This window comes from Dreissena polymorpha, chromosome 11, assembly GCF_020536995.1.
Source record: "Dreissena polymorpha isolate Duluth1 chromosome 11, UMN_Dpol_1.0, whole genome shotgun sequence".
NCBI classification, from domain to species: Eukaryota; Metazoa; Mollusca; class Bivalvia; order Myida; family Dreissenidae; genus Dreissena; species Dreissena polymorpha.
In genome coordinates this window covers 82,154,115-82,171,719 of record NC_068365.1, presented here as the reverse complement: position 1 = coordinate 82,171,719, position 17,605 = coordinate 82,154,115, and the positions used below count along the sequence as shown (strand labels likewise).

Genomic DNA, 17,605 nt, shown 5'->3' with positions numbered 1-17,605 from the left:
TTCACTTGTTCAGCTTCTTATCAAACTTAATTTGTACTAGTTTTAAGGAGCCACTTTTCCAGTTTATATTTGCATGACTATTTTCAGTTTATAAACACACTTTATTTTCCGGGGACAGGTTTTTCGTGCTAACCCTGCTTTCATTCCAACACTGACCTCATCAAATAAACACTCAAAAGTTCCAGCAGTTGGGATACCAGTGTAGAACAACACCTTATCGTCATCATCCCTTATATCCTCAAAGGTGAAGCTAGGCCGATCCACTTGTATCCCAACTGTCGACGTTTCAGTAGAAGTCTGGGTTGATATACTTCTGGGAACTCTCGTATCGTCGGTTTGAGTAACCACAGAAATCAGCTCCGGTTGCACTTGTTCACACTGATGACGGATTATGGCGGGTACTGGTGTAAACCTTCCATAGTCATGGAGCTGAAATAAATAAATACATTTTTACAAGCAAAGTAAATGCAGTTTGAAGTAAAGATTATAGGTCTTTCTGTATTTTACTAAGGCATCACCAAACTGATAACTTCTTCAGTTTTTTTCTTTAAAAATGGGAAGAGCATGAAAAACAACTATCTATTTATACTGCCAAGTGCCCTTTCGAGCATGGTAGGCAGACATGGACATTATCGAGTCGGTTTCCTGGGAAGAACCAGTACTTGGTGTCCATGGAGGAGATAATTAGAATGCTTCCCAAGTAAGGAGTGAACCCACTAACACCCGATCGCTAGGCGGATATCTCATCCACTACAACACCGCGACCTTGAACTACAAATATTTTTTTATGTCCCCCACTATAGAAGTGGGGGACATATTGTTTTTGCCCTGTCTGTTGGTTGGTCTGTTGGTTGGTTGGTTTGCGCCAACTTAAACATTTTGCAATAACTTTTGCTATATTGAATATAGCAACTTGATATTTGGCATGCATGAGTATCTCATGGAGCTGCACATTTTGAGTGGTGAAAGGTCAGAGGTCAAATATATGTGGCCTAAATTGCTCATTTTATGAATACTTTTGCAATATTGAAGATAGCAACTCGATATTTGGCATGCATGTGTATCTCATGGAGCTGCACATTTTGAGTGGTGAAAGGTCAAAGTCAAGGTCATCCTTCAAGGTCAGAGGTAAAACATATTTGTCCCAAATCGCTTATTTTATTAATACTTTTGAAATATTGAAGATAGCAACTTGATATTTGGCATGCATGTGTATCTCATGGAGCTGCACAATTTGAGTGGTGAAAGGTCAAGGTCATCCTTCAAGGTCAGAGGTCAAATATATGTGGCCCAAATCGCTTATTTTATGAATACACTTGCAATATTAAAGATAGCAACTTGATATTTGGCATGCACGTGTATCTCATGGAGCTGCACATTTTGAGTGGTGAAAGGTCAAGGTCATCCTTAAAGGTCAAATATATGGGTCAAAATTGCTCATGTAATGTCACTTCTGCAATATTGAAGCTAGCAATTTTATATTTGAAATGCATGTGTATCTCATGGAGCTGCACATTTTGAGTGGTGAAGGGTCAAGGTCATCCTTCAAGGTCAAACATTATTTAGGGGGACATTGTGTTTCACAAACGCATCTTGTTTCAAATTATCTTTATTCAACAACATTTTGTATAACGATAAAACAACTCACTCTTAGAGATACGTCTAGTAGTGATGCACTGCTTTCAACCAACAAACCATCTGCCTCGTTCTCGAAACTCAAGTCTGGTGAACGGTTATCTGACATTTCCTCAGTTTCTGGTGTGGAATTCGTCTCATCTGCTTCAGGGCCATTTTCCAGAGTCTGTAAGGTAAACAAATAAAATTAAATCAGCACATCAAAGACCTAGAAATACACATACTTTTTCAAACTAACATGAAAGAATGATGTTCAGATACGTAATATTTATGCTTCTGTATCATGTTGTAAACACCGTCAGATTCTATACCGATAGAGTAACTGACCCATGTTCATTCTTGAAACCTCGTATAGCCTAGTGGCAACATATCCGCTTCAAAATATCAGATACCATTGGTTCGATCCTCGGCTGTGAGCTACATAAAATAAATCATGAACTGTGCCATGGGTATGTCTGCCATTATCCCATGCTTGATTGTACCACAAGGAATCACTGATTTGAATAGTAAGCTCGATTTAATAATCCATCGGAATCGTTTTAAGGTGATAATCTGATTACACGCAGTGCGCAATCTGATTATGTGATGACTTAAATTAGTATAAGTATTAATATGATTTAATAAGAATAGTATATGTGCCTTTTATACACGCGTTCAATGCCATAATACCGGTAAAATCATAAGTTGATTTAGATATCAGTACATTAAATAAATGTCTATATATTATAATCATACAATACGCAATTTTACAATGCCGAAGTAATGTTATTTACTGAAATAAGATCTATTTTCGCATGACACTGGCTGTATAGCAAGTAGTCTTATATAAATAAGAGCAACATTACTTCAAGCACGTACACTTAACAAAAAGAGTTCTCCGTTTAAAAATGATGGTATTAAGGTGTTACTAAATATAAAATACCCAACAGCGGGCGAGCGTTTAATGCACTTTGCGCTTGATGAATAATGTTATACAATTATTATGGGCAAATTTATAATTTCAAAACATTATTAGTTGTTGATGTTATTCGCGTTCAATAAATACATCAGTTCTTCTTATCAACCTGATGCCTGTTGCCTGCTACAGTTTCTTATCATAATTGTATAAACTACAATACACCATCAGCGGCCGAGAGCAGAATACCGGCCGCTAAATAAATTGTGACTTGCATCAAATCTCAGGTCAAATTTCGATTGTTTTACAATAAAATACTAATATTTTATAATGTCAAGCACGTGCACTTAATAAAATACGATATGTCTTTATTTATTGTAGAATTTTGCAAAAGTAAAGCGCTTTATATATAGCAATGTTTTATTATTTCTTTCTAGTTACGTAAATAAACAAAACATAATTATGTATATAACATTTAATATTTGTACATAATTTATAAAAATAAATACAATGAAACGTGATGTTTGTGAAGTGCGCGTGACATTGAACTTCGAGTTAAGCGAAAGATGCGAATTAAATTACACATAATTAAAAACTGATACTATTCTGTCAGCATGTTTTATACTCCATCGCGCCAATAAATTCATCAAATTGTGTATACAAGCAAAACGATGGAAATTATGACAGAAACCCAGCTTTTCAAATAAAATGACCCTTAACATAACGCTAGCAGACCCGAATGAATATACTTTATTTGAGTCGTGTTCTGAGAAAACTGTGCATAATGCATGTGCTTAAAGTGTCGTCCCAGATTAGCCTGTACAATCCGCACGAATTATCAGGGACGGCACTTTCCGCTTTTATGACATTTTTCGTTTAAATGAAGTGTCTTTTTAGCAAAAATCCAATTTAGGGTCGACACTTTACGCACATGCATTATGCCCATTATTCCCAGAACGCGACTCATTTAATCCAATCAGGTAAATAACAAATACAATAATAAAACAGGGGAAGTCTACACTGTGTATTAGCAACCTGCTGTGGTGAATATATCTTATCAGCTAAATACACAGGCACCTGGCTACTGTACTGGAAAAATGGATTTACTGCCAAAATAATTGATTTCATTTATGGCTAAATTGTTGTGTACATGTAAAATTAAAAACGAGGATGTATCCACATCACCGTTGCACATTGTTATTAATTTCACAGTTATCTGTTCTTTATTAGAGATAGCCTAATTAAAGACGGCGCTAATAAAATGTGAAGGTGGATATAAAGAAATAAGGTCAATTTCCGCACTGACAGTATAGCAAGTAGTCTTATATAACATATTAAAAATATTCCATGGTTAAAAATGCACGATGTTATATAGTAAAAGAGTGTGTTTGAGTAATCAATAGGATATTTTGTATTGGCTATATTGTTTCACTCGTAAAGAAAATACCAAAATCGACGTGCGAAACGTAAAAATTTATATCTGAAATAATATTGTTAAGGGCGTTAAGCTAGTTAAAAATAATCACGATTATTTACTATGTATAAATTAGATAAAACGTTAAGATGTAAATTCTTATCATAAATATAAAATGCACATAATATTATAATATTCATTCATATTTCATTATTTCAGGTAAAAGTACAAACATATTGTTTTAAATCCTATGTAATCAGCACTTTATGTTGGATTTCAACAATGCTTAATTAATTATCGGGTGTAGCAGCGGTGTACATTACCCATATGATATAACGCAAAGGTAACGGTCAAGCGACTTCCCACATTTATATGACATGTTTTATTATCGTTATCAGGTATCTGTTATGTGTCAACGGATTAACGGACATTGGTTGATTACCCGATAATATGCAAGTATCAAATGATTTAGATTCATAAGTTATGGGAAAACATTATATGCCTGACCTGAAAAATGTAAGTCATAACAAATAATTATATTATAAGTTCACTTACCAGAATCACAACCTAAGTGTTGCCATCGCTCGCAGGCATCGCAAGAAACAGCACGTTGCCTCTGCCCAACTGTCTTTCCACAATGTATGCACTTTACCACTTCTGCCATTGCAGAAACACAAAACTCACTTACTCTCACAGTAAAATTATTGTATCCTACATTTAAGAAGCACAAATGTTTGAAATATTTATATAAATTAGTTCAATTTATGATTCACTGTGTGTGTTTCAGAGTTTATTTACAGGTCCTACTGGCCTCTTCACGAGGTTATGGTAGCCCGACCTGCCCCTGTGACCTCTCAGGGGAAAAAGATTAATTTAGAGCCAAAGTAGGTCAAATTTACCCCGGCTTCCCGGGTATTCGCCAAATAATTTAATTTTAAAGAGAGTTTCGTGCACGTTGGCCAATGAGACCTTAATGTGTTATTTACCGTAAGGTGGTGATGAGGTGCGGATCCCGCCGAGTGTCCCGCACACTACTTATGTACAAGACACTCAACGCGACCCACATACCAACACCACTCGGTAAGTAAGACCCGGAATACACACACATAACGCTCTCACAACCCCCCACTCATAACGGGTGATGTGTATGAGAGTGCCACGCCCATGTGTTCCGGGTCCCTTGATGTTGATCTGTGTATGGTTGTGTATAGTATGTGGTATGTGATTGTTGTGCATTTGTCTGGAGCGGAAGAGGAGATGTCTGTCGGTTATTTACGGTCGTCGGTCAGTCGTGAAGGGCTGTATATCGTTGCAGTTCCCAGATCGCAGAACACGCCGCCCCCGCACAAGCGCACCCACGCCGAGCGAGCCCGAGCCCCCCCCCCCCCGCGCCCGCATACGGCCCCGGCCCTAGCACCCAACCGCTGAAGACCCTCGAGACAAGCACCCTCATCCACCCTCTCGCTGCGCGCGACAACAGATCAGTCAAGAACCAACCATGGAGCCCCCCAAAGCCCCACCCGGAGTCACCATCGTTCTTTCCCACCCACCTGCCAAACATCCAGACCATGTATCAAGCTGGGATGTATTTATTTTGTAGTTATGTTATATTTGCTATTATAATTGGATAGGTAAAGTAAATAAATGATCTCAAAATGCCGTTGTTATATCATATGATTTATTTATGTTTTATATTAATTTGTAAAACTCATAGTATTATAGTTTATGTCCCGTATTCTAGCTTTCATTTACCCAAGTGTGGTTATTGTGCTCTCCGCCCCATGAGAGGTGTTAGTGGGGGTTCGAGCAGGATACAGGAAACGCCCCGATTCCAGAGGCGCCCCTGGTTCTTTTAAGTGCCCGGTGTATAGCACCGATACACTGCACCCCCGTTTAACGTCTCTCGCGGAGGACATATTAGTACATAGTGTTAGTATCGGTACTTATATACATGTGTAGTTCTGCTGTCTTGTGTCATATCTTACGGTAACGTGGGCTCTCTCTGTTGCTATTTGGTATATAGTTTGAATGTTATTGCGAAGGGCAGGCTAGTTTTTGAAAGATCATGTATTTGATGATAGAAGAAAGGGACTATGTTTGTTTGATTGGGCCGATGACTAGTTCGTTGGGGGTAGAAAATTTCTTTGTAAATTCTTTCTTATTGCTGTGTTAAGTGTCTTGTGAGACTGTGGTGTTGTAAGGGCCAGACTAGTTTTGATAGGTCATTTATTTGATGAAAGAAGAGAGGGCTGAGTTTGAGATGATAGTAAATTTGGTATTAGGGAGAGCGCACACGTTAGTGTTTCTGGTTATAAAAGCAAAGACAGCATTCCTATGTGTTTTTGTAATATGCCAGGTTAGTATCGTGGTCTGGTCTGGGGCATATGATTCACTGAAAACTGCCCGCTTTATATACAGACAGCCCTCTTAAATGATCAGTCGCCAAATACGCAATCGCTCCGCCCACTAAGTTGTGTTTTCATAAAACGCTTATTCCATTACTCCGAAAGTCTTTGTTTGTCGGACCATGTGGCCGCAATAAACGAAATCTGATTGATTATTACGTGAGTTTGATTGACAGCTGGCGAGTGGTCAATTACTTTAAAAAGAGCATTGTTGTCTGGTTAAGCTTGTTAATAACCTTATGTAGTCTTTTATCACGCCAAACTGTGATACCATATGTCTTACTCATAAATCTGTGTCCAGACAATCAAAGCATGTCGGCATAATTAATTTTCATCAACTCACACTTTTACAAAACATAACTAACACAAAAGCATTCAATTATTCTTCTATATTTAAACCAAACTATCATACAATATGTCTGATTAAACAATCTTTGAACAGAAAATGAAAGCATGCCGTCAAATTAAACGTCGTTTAACATTTCACGCTTGTTCAGATTTCAGGGGCGAATTGTCTTGGGGTGAGATTTCTTTGGGGCGAGTTGTCTGATTCCCATTCCGAATGGACTTTGAAAGAAACGAACGACAACTTTGTAAGAAAACCCGCCAATGGGGCTCGCGACCAATCGGATGGATGCTATGCCTGCTGGGATAGCCATGCTCTTTTTCGACGCGGACAGTGGACCCGACATGACCGACTTAACGGACTCGACGTGACGGACTCGACCTGATCAATTTTCTTTATTCTTAGACTTAAGTCTAAGAATTGTTTGGTGAATACGGGCCTAGCAGATTCTTTTGTGCACGAGGTAATATACTGTATTGCATTGTATTTGCCCCCAGGCCGTATTTATTGCTGTTTACCCATTGATATTGGTGGTGATAATCTTTAGTTTAAGTTTATTTATATGTTTAGTTTAAAATTATTCTGCAAATTACTGAATTTAAACTGAGAGATTGGTTCAGGGACATTGTATTTGTGGGTCATTCTTCCCCAACCTCTGAATGAAGTGGGTCACTTGAAGTTGGCCGGTACTGTTAACAAGTTGTATGAAAGCTGGTTAATGTTCTATGCAATATTTTTATTATTTTCTACACTGGATCTGGTTTACTTATATATTTGAAGGTTAAACAAAAATTGAGGCAAAAATTTACCGGCTGAGGGGAAAAAAATTCCAGTGGAAAAGACCATTTTTCGACGGGTCACAAAGGAGATAAAACCTGTCCTTGATTACATGATATAAAATAAACAGATTGCATTCTTATGTTTATCTTTTAAAGTATATTTTAATAAGCATAATTGTGAAAGTGGACAACCTGTTTTCGCTGTGGGCAAGTAGATGTTCATAGTGACTTGCCCCCAGTGCAAGTGGAAGAAAAGTTCTTAAGAAAATCCCTGGAGATTGCACTGTGGCTCATGCATTATTTAAGATTCCTCTTTGTATCAAAATCTACCAAGGAATGTGAAGGTTTTCCTTGTATGTATAAACAGATGCGGTCAAAAAGAAGAAAAGACGAAAGAACCAATCCAGACTTGGTGGCAGAGGAAAGTATAAAAAAGAATGCAGATCTTGGTGGATTTTGTGTGGATACAATTCCACCTAAAGGTATTTCTTGTTGACAGATAGCCTTGACCTTAAGTCATTTAAAGAAGTTTATTAATTTCAATTTCAGCTGGCACTATATGTATTTGCCTGTATATGTTTAAAGAAATAAAAAGGGCAAACAAACAATTAAACCTGGGATACAGCCTTAGCCTCTCAAAAGGGGAAAAATACCATGTGACCAGCACTTTTGGGGAGAAATTGCAATAAATCGTCATAAACTAAAGGTTAATTACATGTTATAACCATTATTTGCTCCATTTAAAAGCTGAATCTTTTTATATGGCTTTCCCCTACCACAAGTGATTGGGGCTAAATGTATACTGGAATCACTGTGTCTGTCTGTCCCACATGGGTTTATGAATGGAATCAAACATTTCAAATGCTTAACTGTTCCCTAGAATTGTTCATGTGAAATGCCTTGTATTATTTTTAAACCGATTTTTTTCTCAACTTTCCCTCTGTGTCCTTTATAAAGGACTAAGTTGAATATTTCTTTGCAAAAATGTACAGGAAAATTTTAATGGAATATGGATTGTTGTAGCTTTCTTTAAAGACTTTATGATAATCATATTGAAGCAGTAACATTCAGCCATATGTATCCATACGGCTATAAACTAATACCAAGCTTCCCCTTCCAACACTAAAACTTGTTTTACATCTTAAATAGTTTAATCCAGAGAAAGCTATTGGAAAAAAGCTAAATTAATTTGAAATATTTCAAAATGAACTTAAGCACTGTAGCTTGGACATTTGTCAGGCCTTTTTCTGCCTATCTCACAGGTACGATAGTCGGACCCATTCCCAATGCCAAATATGGATGTTTTTTTCGCAATTATCTAAACAAAAATTCCCAATTTCCAACCGAAATAATGGAGCCGAAAAATGCGTTTCTCAGTAGATACTGTGTTTTAAATAATTTGGGCACCGTGTTTTAACATGCCAATGCGTAAAATGTCATAGTATCGAGCGTTCCATAATGCAATTTTGGGATCTTGAGACTTCAGACAAACAATGACGGACGCTTGTGTCTATGCATTTCTTAAGACACATTTACGGTCATTTTCGGTCAGAATTAGCTTTTAAATATTGAAGTGCTGGATTATTCAGAATTATCAGGTATGTATACAACAATTGATAACAATGTGTACGCATTAATTACTGTAAATTGTTTGAGAATCGTTATCAATGGCCTGAGGTAAATAAATGTGGACTAGTTTAACTTGCAACGTTACTGTGGTTCGGAAGAGTAAGTTAAGGTAAAAAAATACAGAAATCTGACGCAGTTTAAAAAAATGTCGCATAATTCTAAGTATTATTGAAGTAAAATACAAAAAAATGACCTGAAAGACACACAAAAACTGAATGTTTTGTGGGGAAATACTACCGCCAATCAGTCTACTCAACGGTTAACCAAGAATATGACTCATTTTCCACTGCCAGATTCAGAGTCACTACCCTTTGCAGCTTCTTAACATTTCAATACTATACATTTATGATGTTTAGCTATACTTTTGTGTTTCAAATAATGGTTGCCTTCAGACATTTGGCAACTTGAATTTTGAATAACAATATGTTGGATGCAGGTCGTTCGACTGAATGTTCATAAAAAATACTTAATGACATATCAAGCTATGTATATCATTTGAACTTCAAACGTAACAAAGACTGTGTTTTATTATCATACTCATACTTACGTTAGCAGTGGACAATGACTGTTGCTGCAGCTGCTTGTTGCATGGTAAAAAAAGAGTTTAATACTTAAATAGCATTTTTAGGCAATACCTATGTATGAAAACATTTCATAAAATAAGAAAAAAAAAGAAAAATAATTTCCCAAACAATGCTTTTGTCCATGAAAATTCTTCCCAATTCGGAAGAAACCGGGACTGGTAAAATCCCAATTTTTCCAGGTACTTTTTCCCAGAATAGACAGAAAAAGGCCTGTTTGTAAATTCTATAATATAACCCAATTTATCCAAGCTTAAGGTTGTAAGATTTTTACTCGGTGGTAGTTTTTTATTAGTTCGATGTTTTCGGAGAAAACCCCCGAGGTTTTGTCATAGCCAGCTCGTCGTGTTGTGTCATGCTAAAACCTTGACATTTTACTCTACAATGAAAGTGCTTCCACCTACAACTTTGAAACTTCATATGTAGATGCACCTTGATGAGTTCTACCAGGGCTTGACACTAACTTTTTTACGTACTGACCCAAAGGACCACCAGCTTTCAGAATTTACTGGTCCTCCAAGATTCAAGTGGTCCGACAATGTTATTTGACATAAAGTTCAGCTTACTTTCCGGACTATTCACAATGTATTGTGCATTTATAAAAAGAAAACTACTATCTTCTAAACTATCTCTTATCCTTTTCATATTTTCTCTGTACTTCAAGCTTCTCTTCATTAGTTTAAGGTTTTTAGGCAGAGGTTCAACCACCCTTGGAATGAAATTCCACATTGCGAAAACTTGAAAATCTTGAAAATACATACGCTTACTCTCCTGCGATATCAAAACATTATTCGGCGCACTCCATTGTAAATTTGCACGGTCAGGGTTCGACATAAACTTTTTTACAGCCAGACCATCGGACCAGCTCCTCTTAAAATGTACTAGCCCGAATCTGATGTCTACTAGACCATTAATGACATAGCAAATAAACAGAATTGTGTTGTGTAACTGTTTAATCAGGTTTCATCAGAAAATTAATAGTGAACACAAGAAAGTTATTTGATGCACAGAGTAAAAAATAATATAAAACTATTTAACAACATAAATTGTTTGTTATAATTTCACTGTTTATCACCAGTTAAACAAATGATGTCTGTACAGCAGGTGACATTTATTAAACGTTATCAAATTCTAGCCTCCTTGACCGCTGTGCTCCATGCTACCACAGCTCCAAGGCCCTCTTCCATCATAATCTGTGTCAGTTTTACCGTCTGATTCTTCTTTATTAACTTATTTGTCGGACGAAAATCCAACCTTGAACAAAGCCATTCTTTAAATTACATTCTCTCGTCTGCTACGCGGTCACCAAAATGTTTACATCGACGATAGCGATTTTGGATAGAAGTCGTAAAAACATGATGTAAAGTTCTATGACACTGTAGAAAATCATTAACTCTTTCAGTGCTGAAAGGAATTTTGAAGGTCTTTACAAACAGTTTGGATCCAGATGAGACGCCACAGAACGTGGCGTCTCATCTGGATCCAAACTGTTTGCTATTCTGATAGTATTCTTTGAAAAAAATTGAAAATGCTAATTTTAAAAATTCAGCAGACAACATTTTAGCAGACTACAAATTTCCCAGCATGCAAAGGGTTAATATTCATGACAACCAATGGAAACAAGCTATTTCTGCGGGAAGCTCTCCTTCGCGTCTATAAATAGCGATGAATCATGTGAATGCTCCGCGTTTATTTATATACGCTAGTTTTGTTCTGATGTAAATAATGGATACAATTGTTATTTTACACATCAAGAGAAAAAGGTTTTCGGTTAGTTATAGTTATATGAATCAGTATAGATTTTGTATGTACGACCAGTCGGACAAGCTAGCCCACAGTTTTACTAGCCCGACCACCGATCTTACTAGACAATGTCTGTCGGACGTGCCTTAGTGTCGAACCCTGACGGTAAACAAAGTAAATTCTGATGGTACTAAGATCGATACAATGCTAATTATTGCTGCTTTTTCAAAATAATAAAACACCATTTTGTTCATTTCTCAATCCAAACGCTTCGAATTTTATGTTTATTTGTGTATTGATCATTGCGAAGTCTGGAGACATTTGCGGGAGACAATTGCGAAACGCAAATCAATTTTTTGATCCGACAACAGGGTTTTGTCATCCGGGCTTCTAGACAAAATTGAATTTCCAATATATTGCTATTTTTATGCCCCCCCCTTCGAAGAAGAGGGGGTATATTGCTTTGCACATGTCGGTCAGTCTGTCGGTCCGTACACCAGGTGGTTTCCGGATGATAACTCAACGCTTGGGCCTAGGATCATGAAACTTCATAGGTACATTGATCATGACTCGCAGATGACCCCTATTGATTTTTAGGTCAAAGGTCAAGGTCATGGTGACCTGAAATAGTAAATGGTTTCCGGATGATCACTCAAGAACGCTTAGGCCTAGGATCATGAAACTTTATAGGTAGATTGATCATGACTTGCAGATGACCCCTAATGATTTTCAGGTCAGTAGGTCAAGGTCACGGTGACCCAAAATAGTAAAATGGTTTCCGGATGATAACTCGAGAACGCGCAGGCCTAGGATCATGAAACTTGATAGGTAGATTGCTCATGACTCGCAGATGACCCCTTTTGATTTGCAGGTCACTAGGTCAAAGGTCAAGGTCGGGGTGACCCTAAATAGTAAAATGGTTTCCGGATGATAACTCAAGAACGCTTATGGCTAGAATCATGAAACTTCATAGGTACATTGATCATGACTGGCAGATGACCCCTATTGATATTCAGGTCACTAGGTCAAAGGCCAAGGTCACAGTGTCAAAAACATATTCACACAATGCTAGGTTGGCGCTAAGGAAAAAAAACTTAGTCGCCAAACCTAGGGGGGTCCGGGGGCATGCCCCACCTGAAAATGTCCTGAGCAAAATTAAGACTATTTTTGTCTGAAATTAGCCCTTTTTTTGCTTGAAAAATTTTCTTCGCTGGTGAGCCACTTGCTGACATTTTGCAGGAGATTTTTTTGTTTACACAGACACCGGTGGCGTAGTGATAATGATACATTACCACCCAGGGATCATATTTTTTTCGGTTTTGTCGGTCCTAGACCGATTGGGGTCATGAAAGACTGATTGAAAATCCCTAACAGTCGGTCCGATTCTGTTTGCTATTAAAATTCCCATGTCATGAAATCGATTACACAGTGGACATGCTAACACACCCTAATGACATTCTTATCTCGATTATGTGTGATAAACCATTCACTGCAGTCTCTAAACCGGTCAGGACCGGTTTATTGCACGTTAGACCAAGAATCAAAAACTTGTGAACAGCGGATTAAAGACGCACCCGAAAAGACGCGTCTGAATGCACGCGCTGTAACTAAACCAAACATGCCGATACATTTTCCACCAGCGTAATAATCCGGTAATAAAATTATGAATGAAAGTCGCGGATCTGATCGACAGAACAGCCGAAAGTTATTTTTATGGGCGGAACTTCACATAAAATAGTGCACAAGAAAAATAAAATACATTGAATAAATCTTTAGTAAAACCGTGTTAGAATCGAAATAATTCTTGTACTTCGTTGTTGAATAACTCACGGCCGGAAAATTAGATTCGTGGTTTCAAATGCTTTGCTCTGGTGATTAAATCCCTGCGCATCTAAACTATCGGACGTGGGTTATTTGACAACAAATTATTTCTTAATTATTTGGTTTGTTGTTGTCAGTAGCCAACCTACGCACATACATTTGTTTGGTTCAGTGCATGTTTGTAAGATATTATTGTGTCGACAACAATTTAAAACATGGGTATAGACTTTCACAGATTAATAATATTGACAACGATGAAAAAAGTCTGATAAAACAGCACACGAAACAACAATGAAATACCAAATGATAAAACCATTTGAGAAAACTCGTTCCGTTTAAAAAAATGCCTATGGGAATTGTACTTGTACATGTATTTTACCACCTTATTTAATATATTTTAACGTAATTTGTCATGATTTCGGACACACATTTTCGGATACTTTTATATCCGGACCGATTGATGTTGCGGGAAAATATGATCCCTGTTACCACCGTAAAACAGTTTTCGGTACATGTGGTATTTAGGTTAGAAACCACAGCCCTCCCGTCTCGGTAGTAATTATACAACATTTAATGTAATCCAAACACTACTTTTTTTCATTTTTTTTTTGTTTTTGAAGAAATGCGTGAGAAATTACTTAGTCAGCATGAGACCGTCATTCCATGTCAAAAACCGTGAGACTCACGGCGAAACCGTGAGACTTGACAGGTAGATGTTTCCGATTCTGCATTCAGGTCTGCGCTATTTTAGACGTCTTCGGATTGCGAACCTAACATTTGGTAATTTCCTTAGCTTATTCTGTCCGCTTTCTTTTCTAAAGAATTGTGTTAATTTATGTTGCTTTGACTTTCCATTTTCGTTCACAGCATCCATTTTTCCCAGAATCTGCAACTCGCTTTCGAAATCGGTCTTTCATGTCGCATAGCTACCGTAAAGGGAAGTTACTCATATCTACTTTTTTAGCCAATCAAAATCGTTGTTTCTTTTGAAATTAGTTTTAAGTGGCTATGTCAATGCCATAACTCTGCCCATCTGATTAAATGACAATTCCGTACTGGTCGATTCGATGACGTTGAATCGTAACATCTAGAGCATAGGCCATTACACGGCACGCTTCAGTGATTATCATGTAAATCTCCAAGTAACCCAAATACTCGAAAAGTCTGGTCGCAGTGTAAAGCATGACCACTTAAGACATTAGCCATGTGGATTATTGACCTAGGCCGTCGTCATTATCCCCTGGGGCCTTTCCGGTAAGGGTAATGATTGTGTAATCTTAGCGATGTTTTTGGCGTTTTATACGGTCTGAAAACAGGCATTTAGAGTGTGCATTTGTAAAGCATAGGGTCTTTTTTTCAATCGCCAATTTCATGAAAATCATATTTTTAATCGCCAGCCAGGAATTGTAAACGCCAATGGCGATTTTGGCAATCGGTAACGCTAACGTAGACAATGGCTGTCACTATGGAGAGCCCATATGGGGGGGCATGCATGTTTTACAAACAGCCCTTGTTTATCCTGGTCTCGAGATTGCCCACAAAGTAATGATGAAATTATCGGTTTATTATGAACATATGAAGTTGTTTTATTGATAAAAACGGCTTTCCACCAGTATTTACGATAAGTTGGTCGGGATTTTTAACTGGTCCTACGGATCAACCAAATTCTAGTTTAGCTGAATATATTTCCTCCCTTTTTTTTTACTGACCCCGGGTCAATGGACCACCGTTAGTGTGGAGCCCTGGTTCTACACTCCACACCCATTTGTGGGTCACTAGGTCAAAGGTCAAGGTCACTGTGACCTTAAAAAAATTATGACAAGCTTTCGCAGCTGAGCGTGGCACCCCTTATGTGGTGCTCTTGTTCACACTTGAGACAAAGTCAATTGTCTTTTACCATACATTAACCTGACCGATGTTTATATGTACTTCACTTAAATGTCATTATATATAGCAGTTTCAAGGTCAGATGATAAATGATTGTCATACTTAAATTATGTAATTTTCCTTGAGTGTAAAATGCTCCCTCTGCTGTGCTCTTGTTCCATATGGCATATAGGTTGTTAGCATAATGTTTTATACAACTTTTACCAGGTAGAGGAGTTAGAACAGAAGTTCATAGAAACAAGGGCGACTTTCTCCTTACCTATCATGGAGAATTAATCACAGGAGAAGAAGGCAATAAAAGAGAACTAATGTCTGTCTCTGTCTTCAGATTCTTCTTTTCTTTCAAAGGGAAGCAGTGGTGGTAAGCAGATGACTTTTATGTTCTTCCATTTTTAAAAACAGCAGCTTTTGGTCTGATGATTTACATTAATAATGATAAAACATCTTTAGAAGATAAGGATGTATGAAAGCTATTAATTCCTTTTTCTGAAGCCTTGTATTTTAATTTAAAGAGATACGTTTTTATTTGGGTAATTTCAATGATCATTGCATATAGTCCAGGGGCTCATTTTATCAAACATCGTATGTTTATCTTAAGATCGTCATACGTTTTAAGCGTAAGATCATCGTACGCTTCTTCGTACAACTGTTCTATCAGACCCATCGTACATTGACATCATAGTCGCAACAATTGTTTACCATCGTACATTTAGATATAAGCTTTAAAACATAGAACATGCTAAAAAAGAACATTAAATAAAAATACTTACCTCGCTCGCACATCCAGGGGTGCGATTGTTCCTCTTTTCAGCTGATTTCATCTTTTATGACAAAATTTCATAAACAAAATGTGACGGATTCTGCTGGATCTGTTTGGAAATGCAATACATTTTTAAACCCTGGCAGGGGTAGGGGCTATTTCCTGAAGGCTTTTTAATGTTTTTTTGATAATCACACCCCTGACAAGAGTACCTTGTTTATTCCAAGTAATTTTAGCAAATTTTATTTTGAGTGATTCAAAAATTTGATTATAAGCAGAATCTTTGTAAGTTTTTTCGTGCAACAAAGGGCGTTTAAATCAAAACAAACTGACGCCAAATTACCCGAATACTACTATAAAGATACGCTTTGTCCTCCAAAAATAGAATTACGAATCCACATGTCAATAATTTTTAACACACCGACCTTCAGTTAATCCGAAAACACACATTTGTCCGAAATTGGTCTCACTTATTATAATTCCATGTCTTAATCTTTTTCGCATCAGACTCCAATTTTACTTTGCAGAATTAAAAATGTACACATACTGGCAATGAAATAAACTGTTCTGTTACAATAAAATATTTTTTCTTCGATTATTCCATGTTAAACTTTGGCATGGGCGCTGCTATAAACTCAATATGCAAAAATAAGGGCATGCTGAAAGTTTTAGCAACATTTTGGTTGAAATTGTGAAAATTTATTCTAAAAAATGTTTTCAAGTAAAACAGATACATAAGGTCTGACGGACAAATAAAGCAATTAAGCTGTGATCTTTGCCATCTTTGTACAAAATTGCCGAATTTCCAATTTCAGATTTCCAGTTGCGAAGTCATTTTTTGCCAATTCCCAATGGGCCTAATATTTATTAATTAGGTTGTTTACAATGTATCCTAGTTTGAAGCTTTATTATTGCAATATTTCTTCCTCTGCCTAAATACAATGTAATAAACATTGTTGGGCCTCTTACAAGTAATAAACATTGTAGGGTCCCATATAAGAAATAAACATGTTTACACTAATTTTCGGGTCTCATATAAGTAATATTGTTGGGTCTCGTATAAGAAATACTGTTGGGTCCCAATAAAAGTAATATTGTGGGGTCCCGTATAAGGTATATTGTCAGTACTTTATAAGAAATATTGTTGGGTCCTATATAAGAAATATTGTTGTTGTTTAAATGAGGTACGGCTGGGTCCTGTCAATTGTTGAATTTTGGCGAGATCTTGCGATAATCATACGGTTTTTATGTCCCCCAACTATAGTAGTGGGGGACATATTGTTTTTGCCTGTCTGTTGGTTGGTTCGGTTGGTTATTGATCATCGTACAAGAATCTTAACATTTGGTTAAGATTTGTATTTTGGTCCAGTTTACTTCTCTAAAGTATCATAGCTATTGCTTTCAGACTTGGAAAACTCGCTAACTATTGTAATGGGACTGTACAGGCAAAGTTGCATAACTCTGGTTGCCATTTTAACAGAATTATGGCCCTTTTCTGTCTTAGTATCTTTGAATATTTTGTAAAATTTTATGTTTAGATCCACTTTACTTCAGAAGTATCAAGGCTATTGCTTTCAAACTTCAAAATTTTTCTTACTATCATGAGGGTACTGTACCAGGCAAGTTGAATTGACCTTGTTCTTTGATTGACCTTGATTCAAGGTCAAATTATTAAATTTTGCTTAAAATTGCCATAACTTCTCTTTTTAT

The 17,605-nt window shown here is 37.0% G+C and overlaps 2 long non-coding RNA genes across 3 annotated transcripts; both read left to right on the top strand.

Moving 5' to 3' along the window:
* Positions 1-398: 398 nt before the first annotated feature.
* On the top strand, positions 399-2,246 carry LOC127850970 (uncharacterized). Its single transcript, XR_008035606.1, has 2 exons — positions 399-1,267; positions 1,395-2,246. It is a non-coding gene; the product is annotated as an uncharacterized LOC127850970 (long non-coding RNA).
* Positions 2,247-3,671: 1,425 nt separating this feature from the next.
* On the top strand, positions 3,672-15,525 carry LOC127851490 (uncharacterized). Of its 2 annotated transcripts, XR_008035797.1 has the most exons (5): positions 3,672-4,828; positions 5,260-5,529; positions 6,847-7,158; positions 7,842-7,956; positions 15,343-15,525. It is a non-coding gene; the product is annotated as an uncharacterized LOC127851490 (long non-coding RNA). The 2 variants fall into 2 exon arrangements; XR_008035796.1 differs by having other exon boundaries at positions 3,672-5,529; positions 15,343-15,523.
* The last annotated feature ends 2,080 nt before the right edge of the window (positions 15,526-17,605 follow it).